This window comes from Aegilops tauschii, chromosome 3 (assembly GCF_002575655.3).
Source record: "Aegilops tauschii subsp. strangulata cultivar AL8/78 chromosome 3, Aet v6.0, whole genome shotgun sequence".
NCBI lineage: Eukaryota > Viridiplantae > Streptophyta > Magnoliopsida > Poales > Poaceae > Aegilops > Aegilops tauschii.
In genome coordinates, this window is record NC_053037.3 from 414019718 (window position 1) to 414036474 (window position 16757).

Here is a 16757-nt window from a genome sequence, read left to right on the forward strand (position 1 = left end):
GCATGGCCATGCTTACCTTGGTCGGAACACACGAGGGGCCCGGAGTATATCTCTCCTGGTCGGAGGGGCAAATCCCATCTTGCTCGACCATGTCTCGCAGCATGGGTCTGGACAAGCCCGAAACCTACCTTTGTAACTACCGAGTCACGGAGTAGCGTTTGGTTGGCCCAAAGCAAGTCTGTTACCATCCCGAGTACATGCGCCAGCTCAGGTCTTAGGACATAGAACGTATGTTGTACCAGAGACTCACAGATGACATATCGTTGCGTCTCATAGTTGGGTTTGTCCGACTCGGACCTTATCTCAACTCGGATCCGACTACGTCAAATCCGACTAGATCCTTCTGAGTCCATATTATCTGGTTAGCACCCCATGGTCCGTGTCATATGCTAGTCTAGTCAGTTGTGCGTCCACATAACCCTTTCGACTAGGGACCTTTTAGGACAGTCATCATACAATGCATAGTCCTACAAACAAGTCACGTACTTGTTGATACACATCATTGATAATGTGCAAGGACTATCTTTATTCATAAACACATAGGAAATATCATCATACATGATTGCCTCTAGGGCATATCTCCAACAGTAGGATGAACCAGGCTTGAAATAGGGAATCTGAAATTACTAGTTGGGATTGAAAATTGATGGCAAGTGGGATTAGCATGCTTTGAGATTGTTGAGGCCATGTGTCATCCATCCGTGTGGGTCTAACCTATTGGCCTAGGAGACTCGGTCTCACAGGATTCCCCCCCCCCCCCCAAACTGCAAAAATTCAGTTAACAGATTCATTTGTGACATTAAGTTAACAAGTTCACAATGAAATGACGGACTTAGCTCCTTTAATTTACAGGACAGATTTAGTTCAACACTTCATTTGAAAAACATGGTACAATAAAACACTCCATCTGTTGGGGATATAACCCCGTGATATAACCCGCCCTGAAAGGGCCGGGTTAGGCCACTGGTGACTCAAGACGACGGGCCTCAGACATGCCCGAGAGATCAAAGTAAAAGGCTAAAAGGGCGGCTCACAAGATGGGTCGGCTTAGGACCTGGATCCAGAAGGTGGCCCAGAGGTGTAAGCCGCCATATGGCGACTTGTATTAAAAGGCAAGGCGATGTAGAATATGACTCGGTCACGGGTCGTAGCCCGGCCTGGACTCTTGTAAGCCGGCGACCTCGACCTGTATATAAAGGCGAGTCCCCGGCATAGAATAGAGAGCTTACAATCAATCGATAGCTAGGTTAGTGAATCCGCTCCCTTGTAATTGATACTCAAGCAATAAGCAACAAGAGCAAGACTAGGCTTTTACCTCCATCGCGAGGGGCCGAACCTGGGTAAAACTGTGTCTCTCGTCCCGCTCAACCCCGACAAGCTAATCACCAATGGCTTCACACTTAAGTCCTTTTACTAGGACATCTGCCATGACAAAACCATGAAAGTTAGCGCCCACCATGGGGCCAGCGCATGGTGGTTTCGAGTTCTTGAAGGACTCTTTTCCAGGGATCGATGGATACGCCGTTGGCAGGATGACCAGGAGTCATCGCGGCAAGCTCTACATCGACGATGCTGGCTGGGGCCCCGAGGCCGACTCAATCGAGTACGGGTACCAGGTCCCCGTCGGTGGAATCCATCTCTTCATTGGCATGAAAGGCGGATCAGAGACTGAGTCGGACATCTACACCAACATCGTCGAGCTGGCTCGGTGCGCAAAAGTCGCCCGGATCCAAGCCGGGCGAAAGCACGCTTCCGTGGGCTTCATGCATGGTGTGGAACTTGCAAAAAAATCCGCATTTAGAGGAGAGACTCTCATCTACTCAGGTGATGAGTCCTCGACCGGAGAGATGGAGTCAATCTACCAGCTTCAAAATGGTGGGCTTGGGGGTTATTCCGATGGTGACAGTATTCCGGACCCCTACGAGCCATAGAGCCAAGCCGCCATCTTCATGTCAAGCACGGCACCGGCTCTCAACAGCATGGCGGCTGGAGCGACAGCACGTATTGACCCCTCAGGATCCGGCTCTGTTAGACCGCCGGCTCAGGTCTTGTCTGAGTTAATGAATGAGTTAACAACCTTAATGGGGACTGAGGTCACGGCGGAGAACCAAGCGGAGCATAACACGGAGATCGCAAAGCTTAGGGAGCAGATGACCAAGGCCCATGAAGATATCAATGCTGAAAACACCCGGATGGCAACGGTACAGGCCCAGATTAATGCTGAGTCGGAATGCTTGAAAGCAGAGGCTTAGCGTTTAAGTCTGGATCAGGACGCCTCCAACGCAGTTCTTCGGAGGAGGCACCAGACCTGTTTGCCTTTAAATTATGTGCCTATGAATCTGTTAAACATGCCGGGGGCAGGACCTAGTACTCCACCTATTATACCCCCGACTGCAGAGGCGCATGGGAATAGGGCGGCAGCTCAGCCTCGTCAGTCAGAGCCGGCCCATTGGGGTCAGGCCCCGCCTTAATGTTTTTCAACACCGTCGAGTGACTTTTCTAACCCGGTGGATAACATGGTAGCAGCGGCCACCCGGCTCAGTGCGCTCCCTATTACTGGTTCGACGACCATTGAAGTTCAGGCGTGAAATGACATTGAGCTCCTTCAAACGGCGATTGCACAACAGGAGAAGTCGTGATCGCGTGCACTCAGCTCCTCTCCCAAGTCATAGCTACAGTCAACACATTGAGCCGCCTAGGGTCTCCAGCAATGAGCAGTGCTGTAACCCGCCCCTTAACCCGAGGACTCATGCTCAGGCAATTGTGGATGAGGCCAGGGCCCGGCGTGAGGCGGCAACGGAAGCTAACCAGGGGGCTTATCAGCAGCCTCCGGTGACCCCTTCAGCCTCGGTAGGAGCCGGGTCAAATTCAAGGACCATTGGGGTGCCGTGTCTAGTGTCGGCTTTGCATAATGAGCGTTTGCCCAAGTATTTCAAAGGCCCTCATGAGGCTTGGATTGAAAGTTATGAACTGGCCATGGAGATGTTAGACGTCAGCGATGCAGCTTGTGCTAAATATTTCCCCATGATGTTGGAAGGACCAGCTCGCACATGGCTGAAGAGCCTGCCCCCTAACTCCATTAATACTTGGGCAGAGTTGAAGGACATCTGTATCAAGAATTTTCAAGGAACTTGTAAGAAGCCTTTGATGATTGTGGATTTCGAGCACTGCGTGCAGCCAGAGGATGAGTCGACTCATCATTGGGCTCGCCGGGTTGCAACCATCATCCACTCTTCGGACAGTATTGGGGCGGCTCAGGCTGCGCTGATTTAGGAGCAGAGCTGTCACTTTGACCCCCTCAAGCAGAAGCTCGGGCGGCTTAAGTGTAAATGCACAGATATGGGCAAGCTTATGGATGTACTTACCAGGTATGGTGACTCTAATACTACTAAAGATCCGAGCTCTGATGATGATAAATCTGGTAAGGGCAAGAAGAACGGTAGTGGCAAGGGTTAGCAACAGCATGCTTCAGCTCAGCATAGCAATCAGAATAACCACAACAATGAGGGAAACGCAAGTATTCTGACGGCGGGTCAGATTTTGTGGCTAACACCAACGCCGGGTTTAAAAACCAGCGTGGCAATGGTAATGGCAAGCTGCCTTTCAGTGGAGGAAAACCTTTCAATCTTGAGGCAATGCTCAATGATCCCTGCCCGAAACACAGGTATCCTAACAAGCCACCCGCTCATGCTTGGAAGGATTGTTATATCATGCGAGAGTTTTGGAATCATAGCCTTCACCAGCATCATGGTAATAATAATGGGCCGCTTGGCGGGTCAGGATCTGGTTTTCAGGTTTCTCGCTTTGGTGGTGGCGGCCCAAATTTTGGCTATCAGGATCAGGGTAACCATGGTGGTCATAATCAACAGTCTGGTCAGGGTAATCTACAGCAAAACACTCAGTCAGGGTATCATAGTAACCCAAAGGAGCTTAATGGGGGCCAGTATCACGTGTTCACTATGAATACGTGCAAGCGTGACTGGAAGGTCCATAAGAGAGCAGTCAACATAGTTGAGCCAATAGTACCTCGGTATTTAAGGTGGTCAGAGCAGGTAATCACCTAGAGTAGGGCACATCACCTGCCTCGAGTTGATGATCCGGGTCATCTAGCCCTGGTAGTTGCCTCTCAGGTGGGGGGTTACAAATTTATGAAAGTACTCATGGATGGTGGCAGTAGCATTAATATATTGTATTATGCTACCTTCCATAGGATGAGTTTGATTGACAAGGACCTCAAGCCGTCTTCTACAGTTTTTCATGGAGTGGTTCCTGGCAAGTCGGCTTACCCTATCGGGAAGATCTCACTAAAAGTGGCCTTCGGTGATGTAAGAAATTACACAGTAGAAACGTTGTGGTTTGAGGTGGTCAAGATTAGGAGCCCATACCATGCACTTATTGGACGACCGGCTTATGCTAAGTTCATGGCTCTCCCTTGTTATGTCTATCTGCAGCTCAAGGTGCTAGGGCCTGAGGGGACAATCACAATTCATGGGAATCGCAAACTCGCCATGGAATGCGAGGAAGGAGATGCGGCTTATGCAGAATCTGCTTGTGCCATGGAGGAGCTCAAGTATTATAAAGATAATGTTGACCCGACTGATATGACCCCTCTGAAGAAGCCCACTATTGAGGCTGACCCACCACTTAAGTTTAAGTCAGCAAAGGATGCACATCAAGTTGATTTTGTCCCTGGCGACTCTTCTCAGCAGTTCACCATTGGGACAGGGATGGATCCCAAATAGGAAAGGGCGCTCATCGAATTCGTCCATGAGAATGGGGACATCTTTCCATGGAAGCCTTCTGACATGCCAGGTGTACCGAGGGAGTTCACTTAGCACCAACTTAATATTGATCCTAATATGAAACCTGTTCGCCAGTTCCTTCGTCATTTTAATGAAGAGAAGCGTAAGGCCATTGGAGAGGAAGTGGCCCGGCTCCTAGCTGCCGGGTTTATCATTGAAGTGTTCCACCCTCAGTGGTTGGCTAACCCTGTACTTGTGCTTAAAAAGAATGGCACTTGGCGCATGTGTGTTGACTACACAAATCTTAACAAGGCGTGTCCGGCTGATCCTTTTGCTCTCCCTCATATTGACCAGATCACTGATGCCACGGCGGGTTGTGAAAGTTTCTGTTTCCTTGATGCATATTCTGGTTATCATCAGATCAAGAAGACTGATCATTTCGTCTGGAGTGATGCAGCTAATGAGGCGTTTGAGGCGCTCAAAAAGCAGTTGGCTGAGCTGCTCATCTTGGCTGCTCCCATAGACGAAGAGCCTTTGCTCGAGTACGTGACGGCTAATAATAAGGCCGTCAGTGTTGCAGTTGTCATGGAACGCAAGGAGGTGGGTAAAGAGTATCTGGTTCAGCGGCCGGCTTATTATGTCAGTGAAGTCCTTACGGAGTCCAAGCAAAGATACATTGGCAGAAGCTGGTGTTTGGGGTGTTCCTGGCTAGCCGTAAACTTAAGCATTATTTCCTTGGACATCCGTAGTCAGTTCTGCTCCACTTGGCAACATAATTCAAAATAGAGAGGCTACTGGCCGGGTTGCTAAGTGGGCAACTGAGCTTGGACCTCATCAACTAAAGTATGTGCCTAGAACAGCCATCAAGTCTCAAGCTTTGGTGGATTTCATAAATGATTGGACGGAGCTGCAAACCCCTGAGGAGAAACCTGACAATACATCTTGGACTATACACTTGGATGGGTCCAGACAGTTGGAAGGCTCGGGGGCTGGAGTTATTTTGGAATCCCCACGAGGTGATAAATTTTGGTATGTCTGAAGGCTTATGTTCCCTTGTACTAATAATGTAGCTGAGTGTGAAGCTTTGCTCCACGGTCTTCGTATGGCTAAGGAGATGAACCTAAGCCGTGTTAAGTGCCTGGGCGACTCAGATTTGGTGGCACAACAGGTCACATGAAAGTGGGATTCTAAAGACCCACTCATGGCGGCTTATCGTCAAGCAGTGGATAATATTGCTAGACAGTTTAAAGGTTATCAAGTGGATCACATAGACCGACAGAAAAACGAGGTGGCTGATGCACTGTCTCGGCTTGGATCTCAGTGTAAGCTGGTTCCTCCCAATGTGTTCCTTGATGTGTTGCACAATCCTTCTGTTAAATTTCCTTCAGAGGAAGGTCTGGCTATCCTGACCCAGTGGGGGAGTTGGTGGCGGCTCTCCGTGCCATCCCTGACTGGACGATGCCTTATCTGGCTTACCTGACTCGGGGCGAGTTACCTGAAGATGAAAATCTGGCTCGACAGATCACAAGGCGGTCTAAATCCATGACTATTGTCAATGGCGAGTTACACAGATGTAGTGTGACTGGCGTGTTCCAATGTTGTGTTTCCCCTGAAGAAGGTCGTGAGATCTTACAAGAAATTCATGCAGGTGATTGTGGGCATCATGCCGGGTCAAGGTCCTTGGTGGCTAAAGCTTTTCGTCATGGGTTCTTCTGGTTGACGGCGCATGCTGATGTAGAGGACATTGTTAGTAAGTGTGATGGGTGTCAGAAAGTTGCAAGGCAAGCTCATGTGCCGGCTCAGGAATTACGGATGATACTGATCACTTGGCCGTTTGCGGTCTGTGGGCTTGACATGGTTGGGCCGTTTAAGAGGTTTAAAGACAAGATGACCCATCTTTTGGTGGCAGTTGACAAGTTTACCAAGTGGATTGAAGCAGAGCCAGTTAGCAACTATGAAGCAGTGACCGCAGTTCAGTTTGTTAAAAAACTGATCTTCCGCTTTGGTTATCCTCATAGTATCATCACTGATAACGGCACAAACCTATCTAAGGGAGCTATGAAGGAGTTTTGTCAAAGAGAGCAGATCCGTCTTGATGTATCTTCGGTGGCCCATCCGCAGTCCAATGGTCAGGCAGAACGCGCTAACCAGGAGATTTTACGAGGGATCAAGCCCGGGCTTATGGTTCCTATGGCACGAACGCCAGGTTGTTGGGTTGAGGAGCTTCCTTCAGTTCTTTGGAGCATCAGGACCACCCCCAACAGATCAACAGGCTATACGCCGTGACCTCGCAGCAACTTGTTCGGCGATTTATCAACAAGACCTGTGTTGCTATCACAGCCGCATATTTAGAAGCCGAGCGTTCCCGGAGGGCGACTTAGTGCTCCATTTGGTTCAAGATCAGACAGGCATGCATAAGTTATCACCGCCTTGGGAAGGGCCCTTTGTGGTTAGCAAAACCTCAACAATGGGTCTTATTCTCATGGACATACGTGAACATGATAAGTCACGCACTTCTGAGGAGGAGGACACCAACCGGCCTTGGAACATTGCTCATCTTCGGCCTTACTACACTTGAGCCACCGGTTCTCGTCATTGTACATAAATATTTCAATGTATATATCTTTTTATGAACAAAATAATAAAGCCGACATCCCCAAAATTCAGGGCCTCTGTCATTTCATCTCATATTTTCTGTGCATGAGTCTTTATTAATTGATCATAAGGCCATTTGGGGGCTTCCAACTCACCGGGTTTAGCTTTAATACCCTCTTGACCGGCAAATAAATGCCACTGTATGAGTTAAACCTGCTTGTATGCAAGATGTTACTCCAACAGGTGACCCGCCTTACTCTAGACAGTCAATCTTTTATGACCCTGAACTTGTCAAGGTTAAAACGACGGCTTATGTCACGTGAGAGCTGGCTTACAGAGACCGAGGATAAATCACCTATGTGCTTGTTGCTACTCCAATATGTGACCCGCCGTACTCTTAACATTCAATCTTTTATGACCCAAAACTAGTTAAGGTTAAAACGGTGGATTATGTCACGCGAGAGCCGGCTCACGGGAAGAAAGGCTATTAAGCCATGCATCATGAAAGCTAGATTTGAACCTTAAAAGGACAATCTTTTTTCATCACGCCTTAAAAGACGACTTATCAACAATGAGATTTACATGTTTATATTCTCTATTTCTGTCCTTACATGAATTTTATATTCTTACTCATATTAATATGCAGGCTATAAGTCCTTGGATCAAAGAAGATCCGGGTTAGCATTGATCAAAATTTGAGCTTACTATGGCTATGAGACGCCAAATGATCCTTTCAAGATTTTTTGACCATAAGTCATTGGGTTCTAACCCGCCTTGGCTTTTTGACTATAAGTCGCCAGTACAAGAATTGATGGACTTCTTACAGTTTATATGGAAAAATATGAAGTTAGCACCTGAATTCAAAGATGGTGCAAAACAAGGATGCATATCTGATTGGAGCACAGCATATAAAGTAGCCTGATCACATAACTGTTTGATCATCAATCCCAAAACATGCACGAAGGCATGACAAGGCAACCAACTGTTTCATGCTAAGGCTATTACAACGCTACAAAGGGAAGACATGGGTGTAGTCTTTGCAATCTTGCTGTAAAAAACAGAAACTTTTGCACTCACAAGATTAGCTTCCATATTTTACTGGAGAGTGATTTTAGGTTAATTCTTTTTGCAGATGATTAATAGAAAAATTCCTCACGTCCACCATTTTATTTCAGAATTTTTGTAGTTACAGAAGTATTCGAACAAACCAGATTGCTACAGACTGTTCTGTTTTGACAGATTCTGTTTTTTCGTGTGTTGTTTGCTTATTTTGATGAATCTATGAGTAGTATCGGGGGGTATGAACCATAGATAAGTTGGAATAAAGTAGGTTTAACACCAATATAAATAAAGAATGATTTCATTACAGTACCTTAAAGTGGTGATTTATTTTCTAATACTAACGGAGCTCATGAGATTTTCTGTTGAAGTTTTGTGTTGTGAAGTTTTCAAGTTTTTGGGTAAAGATTTGATGGATTTTGGAATAAGGAGTGGCAAGAGCCTAAGCTTGGGGATGCCCAAGGCACCCCAAGGTAAAATTCAAGGACAACCAAAAGCCTAAGCTTGGGGATGCCCCGGAAGGCATCCCCTCTTTCGTCTTCGTCTATCGGTAACTTTACTTGAGGCTATATTTTTATTCACCACATGATATGTGTTTTGCTTGGAGCATCTTGTATGATTTGAGTCTCTGCATTTTAGTTTACCACAATCATCCTTGTTGTACACACCTTTTGGTAGAGACACGCATGAATCGAAATTTATTAGAATACTCTATGTGCTTCACTTATATCTTTTGAGCTAGATAATTTTGCTCTAGTGCTTCACTTATATCTTTTTAGAGCATGGTGGTGGTTTTATTTTATAGAAATTATTGATCTCTCATGATTCACTTATATTATTTTGAGAGTCCTTTAGAACAGCATGGTAATTTGCTTTGGCTATAAAACTAGTCCTAATATGATAGGCATCCAAGATGGGTATAATAAAAACTTTCATAATAAGTGCATTGAATACTATGAGAAGTTTGATTCTTTATGATTGTTTTGAGATATGAAGATGGTGATATTGATTCATGATAGTTGATTATTTGTGAATTTGAGAGATACTTGTGTTAAAGTTTGTGATTCCCGTAGCATGCACGTATGGTGAACCGTTATGTGATGAAGTCGGAGCATGATTTATTTTTTGATTGTCTACCTTATGAGTGGCGGTCGGGGACGAGCGATGGTATTTTCCTACCAATCTATCCCACTAGGAGCATGTGCATTGTACTTTGTTTTGATAAATAATTGATTTTTGAAATAAGTGTGTGAGTTCTTTATGACAAATTGAGTCCATGGATTATACGCACTCTCACCCTTCCACCATTGCTAGCCTCTCTAGTACCGCGCAACTTTCGTCAGTACCATAAACCCACCATTTACCTTCCTCAAAGCAGCCACCATACCTAACTATTATGACATTTCCATAGCCATTCCGAGATATATTGCCATGCAACTTTCCACCGTTCCGTTTATTATGACACGCTCCATCATTGTCATATTGCTTTGCATGATCATGTAGTTGACATAGTATTTGTGGCAAAGCCACCGTTCATAATTTTCATACATGTCACTCTTGATTCATTGCACATGCCGGTATACCGCCGGAGGCTTTCACATAGAGTCATATTTTGTTCTAAGTATCGAGTTGTAATTCTTGAGTTGTAAGTAAATAAAGTGTGATGATCTTCATTATTAGAGCATTGTCCCATGTGAGGAAAGGATGATGGAGACTATGATTCCCCCACAAGTCGGGATGAGACTCCAAACGAAAAAAAGAGAAAAAGAAAGAGGCCAGAAAAAAGAAAGGCCCAAATAAAAAATGTGAGAAAAAGAGAGAAGGGGCAATGCTACTATCCTTTTACCACACTTGTGCTTCAAAGTAGCACCATGATCTTCATGATAGAGAGTCTCCTATGTTGTCACTTTCATATACTAGTGGGAATTTTTCATTATAGAACTTGGCTAGTATATTCCAATGATGGGCTTCCTCAAAATGCCCTAGGTCTTCGTGAGCAAGCGAGTTGGATGCACACCCACTTAGTTTCTTTTAGAGCTTTCATACACTTATAGCTCTAGTGCATCCGTTGCATGGCAATCCCTACTCACTCACATTGATATCTATTTATGGGCATCTCCATAGCCCATTAATACGCCTAGTTGATGTGAGACCATCTTCCTCCTTTTCGTCTTCTCCACAACCACCATTCTATTCCACCTATAGAGCTATGTCCATGGCTCACGCTCATGTATTGCGTGAAGATTGAAATTTTTTGAGAACATTAAAAGTATGAAACAATTGATTGGCTTGTCATCGGGGTTGTGCATGATTGAAATATTTTGTGTGATGAAGATGGAGCATAGCCAGACTATATGATTTTGTAGGGATAACTTTCTTTGGCCATGTTATTTTGAGAAGAAATGATTACTTTGTTAGTATGCTTGAAGTATTATTATTTTTATGTCAATATTAAACCTTAGTCTTGAATCTTTCGGATCTGAACATTCATGCCACAACAAAGAAAATTACATTGATAATTATGTTAGGTAGCATTCCACATCAAAAATTCTGTTTTTATCATTTACCTACTCGAGGACGAGCAGGAATTAAGCTTGGGAATGCTTGATACGTCTCCAACGTATCTATAATTTTTGATTGTTCCATGCTATTATATTATCTGTTTTGGATGTTTAATGGGCTTTAATATTCTCTTTTATATTATTTTTGGGACTAACCTATTAACCGGAGGCCCAGTGACAGTTTCTATTTTTTGCCTATTTTAGAGTTTCGCAGAAAAGGAATACCAAACGGAGTCCAAACGGAATGAAACCTTCGCGATGATCTTTCTTGGGCCGAAAGCAAACCAGAAGACTTGGAGTTGAAGTCTGGAATGGCACGAGGTGGCCACGAGGTAGGAGGGCGCCCCCTACCCTCGTGGGCCCCTCGTAGCTCCACCGACGTACTTCTTTCGCCTATATATACTCTTATACCCTAGATCAATCAGAGAGAGCCACGAAACAAATTTTCCACCGCCGCAACCTTCTGTACCCGTGAGATCCCATCTTGGGGCCTTTTCTGGTGATCTGCCGGAGGGGGAATCAATCACGGAGGGCTTCTACATCAACACCATAGCCTCTCCGATGAAGCGTGAGTAGTTTACCATAGACCTTCGGGTCCATAGTTATTAGCTAGATGGCTGCTTCTCTCTCTTTGATTCTCAATAAAAAGTTCTCCTCGATGTTCTTGGAGATCTATTCGATGTAATACTCTTTTGCGGTGTGTTTGCCGAGATCCGATGAATTGTGGACTTATGAACAAGATTATCTATGAATATTATTTGGTTCTTCTCTGAATTCTTATATGCATGATTTGATATCTTTGCAAGTCTCTTCGAATTATCCGTTTAGTTTGGCCTACTAGATTGATCTTTCTTGCAATGGGAGAAGTGCTTAGCTTTGGGTTCAATCTTGCGGTGTCCTTTCCCAGTGACAGTAGGGGCAGCAAGGCACGTATTGTATTGTTTCCATCGAGGATAAAAAGATGGGGTTCATATCATATTGCTTGAGTTTATCCCTCTACATCATGTCATCTTGCTTAATGTGTTACTCTGTTCTTATGAACTTAATACTCTAGATGCATGCTGGATAGCGGTCGATGTGTGGAGTAATAGTAGTAGATGCAGAATCGTTTCGATCTACTTGACACGGACGTGATGCCTGCATTCATGATAATTGCCTTAGATATTCTCATAACTATGCACTTTTCTATCAATTGCTCGGCAATAATTTGTTCACCCACCGTAATACATGCTATCTTGAGAGAAGCCACTAGTGAAACCTATCGCCCCGGGGTCTATTTTACATCATATTAGTTTCCCATCAACTTGCCAATTTCTGTCGCCGTTCTTTTTATTTTGCAATCTTTAATTTCCAATCTATACAACAAAAATACCAAAAATATTTACTATCTTTATTAGATCTCACTTTTGCGAGTGACCGTGAAGGGATTAACAACCCCTCTATCGCGTTGGTTGCAAGGTTCTTGATTGTTTGTGCAGGTACTAGGTGATTTGTGCGTTGTCTCCTACTGGATTGATACCTTCGTTCTCAAAAACTTAGGGAAATAATTACGCTACTTTGCTGCATCACCCTTTCCTCTTCAAGGGAATACCAACGCATGCTCAAGAGGTAGCAAGAAGGATTTCTGGCGCCGTTGCCAGGGAGATCTATAGCCAAGTCAAGACATACCAAGTACCCATCATAAACTCTTCTCCCTCGCATTACATTATTCGCCATTCGCCTCTCGTTTTCCTCTCCCCCACTTCTAAAACGATTTTCGAAAACCTTTGCCTTTTCTTCGCCCTTTTCAGTTCATCTCTTTTCGCTTGCTTCTTGTGCGTCCGTGTGTTAGATCATTTGTTTTGCCTTCATGGCTAGTCCTCCTATCATTGTTAATACTCCCGATAATGAATTTCATAATTTTAAACAAAGGGAGGGAGAAAACTTAAAAGATGCTTGGTATAGAATTTGCAATGCTCAAAATAGATCTACTAGAAAGCAATCTACTTCCGTTCTTCTTCGCAATTTTTATGTAGGCATCACTCCTTGGAATAGATATGTTCTTGATACCATTACCGGAGGGAATTTCTTGGGAAGCCATACTTTTGATTCTTATAATGCTATGATAGATTTGTTAGTCCCACCACCTCTTTTGGTCAATGGAACTATTTTAACTTTGGAACATGTGATGCAAAGGCTTGATATTATTGAAAATAAAATTGCCACTATAGAGTTAATTGAAAATTTGGATAAAAAGATCCACAACCAAATTACCCAATATGGATCTTAGGTAGGAGTTACTCCGAAAAATCTCAGTGAAAAGGAACCCATAGTCAATGAGAAGATAGATCAAGATTCCACTAGAATTGATAAACTCGAAGATATTATTACCAACTTGGGGTCTGCTTTTTCTGCCAGCAAAAATACCTTAAATCCTCCTCCTACCAAAGTTGCCAAGTTTATCTATGTTCCTAAAATAAGGGTGAATCTTCTAGTAAGGAAAATGAAGATCTCAAATCAATAAGTGTTCACCCCAACTTTTTCGATATTGATGTCTACTATGCAACCTTCTTCTTGTAGACGTTGTTGGGCCTCCAAGTGCAGAGGTTTGTAGGACAATAGCAAATTTCCCTCAAGTGGATGACCTAGGGTTTATCAATCCGTGGGAGGCGTAGGTTGAAGATGGTGTCTCTCTAACAACCCTGCAACCAAATAACAAACAGTCTCTTGTGTCCCCAACACACCTAATACAATGGTAAATTGTATAGGTGCACTAGTTCGGCGAAGAGATGGTGATACAAGTGCAATATGGATGGTAGATATAGGTTTTTGTAATCTAAAAATATAAAAACAGCAAGGTAGCAAGCGATACAAGTGAGCATAAACGGTATTGCAATGCGTTGAAACAAGGCCTAGGGTTCATACTTTCACTAGTGCAAGTTCTCTCAACAATAATAACATAATTGGGTCATATAACTATCCCTCAACATGCAACAAAGAGTCACTCCAAAGTCACTAATAGAGGAGAACAAATGAAGAGATTATTGTAGGGTACGAAACCACCTCAAAGTTATTCTTTCTGATCGATCTATTCAAGAGTCCATAGTAAAATAACACGAAGCTATTATTTTCGTTCGATCTATCATAGATTTCATACTAGAATAACACCTTAATACACAAATCAACCAAAACCCTAATGTCACCTAGATACTCCAATGTCACCTCAAGTATCCGTGGGTATGATTATACGATATGCATCACACAATCTCAGATTCATCTATTCAACCAACAGAAAGAACTTCAAAGAGTGGCCCAAAGTTTCTACCGGAGAGTCAAGACGAAAACGTGTGCCAACCCCTATGCATAAGTTCACAAGGTCACAGAACCCGCAAGTTGATCACCAAAACATACATCAAGTGAATCACGTGAATATCCCATTGTCACCACAGATAAGCACATGCAAGACATACATCAAGTGCCTTAAAGACTCAATCTGATAAGATAACTTCAAAGGGAAAACTCAATCTATTACAAGAGAGTAGAGGGGGAGAAACATCATAAGATCCAACTATAATAGAAAAGCTCGCGATACATCAAGATCGTCCTATATCAAGAACACGAGAGAGAGAGAGAGAGAGAGAGAGAGAGATCAAACACATAGCTATTGGTACATACCCTCAGCCCCGAGGGTGAACTACTCCCTCCTCGTCATGGAGAGCGCCGGGATGATGAACATGGCCACCGGTGAGGGATCCCCCCTCCGGCAGGGTGCCCGAACAGGGTCCCGATTGGTTTTTGGTGGCTACACAGGCTTGCGGCAGCGGAACTCCCGATCTAGGTTATGTTCTGGGGGTTTCTGTATACATAAGAGGTGTTGGCGTCTGGAACAAGTCAGGGGGGTCTCCGAGGCGGCCACGAGGTAGGGGGCGCGCCCAGGGGGTAGGGCGCGCCCCCCACCCTCGTGGGTGCCTTGGGACTCTTCTGGCCCATCTCTTTTACTCGGGGGGCTTCTTTTGGTCCATAAAAAATCATCAAAAATTGGCACGTCAATTAGACTCCGTTTGGTATTCCTTTTCTGTAAAACTCAAAAACAAGAAGAAAAAAAACTGGCACTGGGCTCTAGGTTAATAGGTAGTCCCAAAAATCATATAAAATAGCATATAAATGCATATAAAACATCCAAGATTGATAATATAATAGCATGGCACAATCAAAAATTATAGATACGTTGGAGACGTATCAGATATCATCAAGGAACCTTTTGCTACAAATGAATTTCTTGATTTCTTGCCTAGGAGTTTGATCATTAACAAAACCAAAGAACCTCCTAAGGGTTATGTGTGTTCAATTGAAGAATTGCTTACCGAAGATGACAATACCTAGATCTATTCTTGTTTTTATGCCTAGCTAGGGGCGTTAAACGATGGCGCTTGTTGGGAGGCAACCCAATTTTATTTTTGTTCTTTGCTTTTTGTTCCTGTTTATTAATAAATAATTCATCTAGATTCTGTTTAGATGTGGTTTTATATTTTAATTAGTGTTTGTGCCAACTAGAACCTTTGGGAAGACATGGGTGAAGTCTTTGCAATCTTGCTGTAAAAAACAGAAACTTTTGCACTCACGAGATTAGCTGACATTTTTTACTGGAGAATGCTTTTAGGTTGATTCTTTTTGCAGATGATTAATAGACAAATTCCTCACGTCCAGCATTTTATTTCAGAATTTTTGGAGTTACAGAAGTATTCGAACAAACCAGATTGCTACAGACTGTTCTGTTTTGACAGATTCTGTTTTTCGTGTGTTGTTTGCTTATTTTGATGAATCTATGAGTAGTATCGGGGGGTATGAACCATAGAGAAGTTGGAATACAGTAGGTTTAACACCAATATAAAGAAATAATGAGTTCATTACAGTACCTTAAAGTGGTGATTTATTTTCTTATACTAACGGAGCTCATGAGATTTTCTGTTGAAGTTTTGTGTTGTGAAGTTTTCAAGTTTTTGGGTAAAGATTTGATGGATTTTGGAATAAGGAGTGGCAAGAGCCTAAGCTTGGGGATTCCCAAGGCACCCCAAGGTAAAATTCAAGGACAACCAAAAACCTAAGCTTGGGGATGCCCCGGAAGGCATCCCCTCTTTCGTCTTCGTCTATCGGTAACTTTACTTGAGGCTATAATTTTATTCACCACATGATATGTGTTTTGCTTGAAGGGGAGCCTTGGTGCAGTGGTAAAGCTGCTGCCTTGTGACCATGAGGTCATGGGTTCAAGTCCTGGAAACAGCCTCTTACAGAACTGTAGGGAAAGGTTGCGTACAATATACCCAAAGTGGTCGGACCCTTTCCCGGACCCTGCGCAAGCGGGAGCTACATGCACTGGGTTGCCCTTTTTTTTATGATATGTGTTTTGCTTGGAGCGTCTTGTATGATTTGAGTCTCTGATTTCTAGTTTACCACAACCATCCTTGTTGTACACACCTTTTGGGAGAGACACGCATGAATCGGAATTTATTAGAATACTCTATGTGCTTCACTTATATCTTTTGAGCTAGATAATTTTGCTCTAGTGCTTCACTTATATCTTTTTAGAGCATGGTGGTGGTTTATTTTATAGAAATTATTGATCTCTCATGCTTTACTTATATTATTTTGAGAGTCCTTTATAACAGCATGGTAATTTGCTTTGGCTATAAAACTAGTCCTAATATGATAGGCATCCAAGATGGGTATAATAAAAACTTTCATAATAAGTGCATTGAATACTATGAGAAGTTTGATTCTTTATGATTGTTTTGAGATATGAATATGGTGATATTAGAGCCAT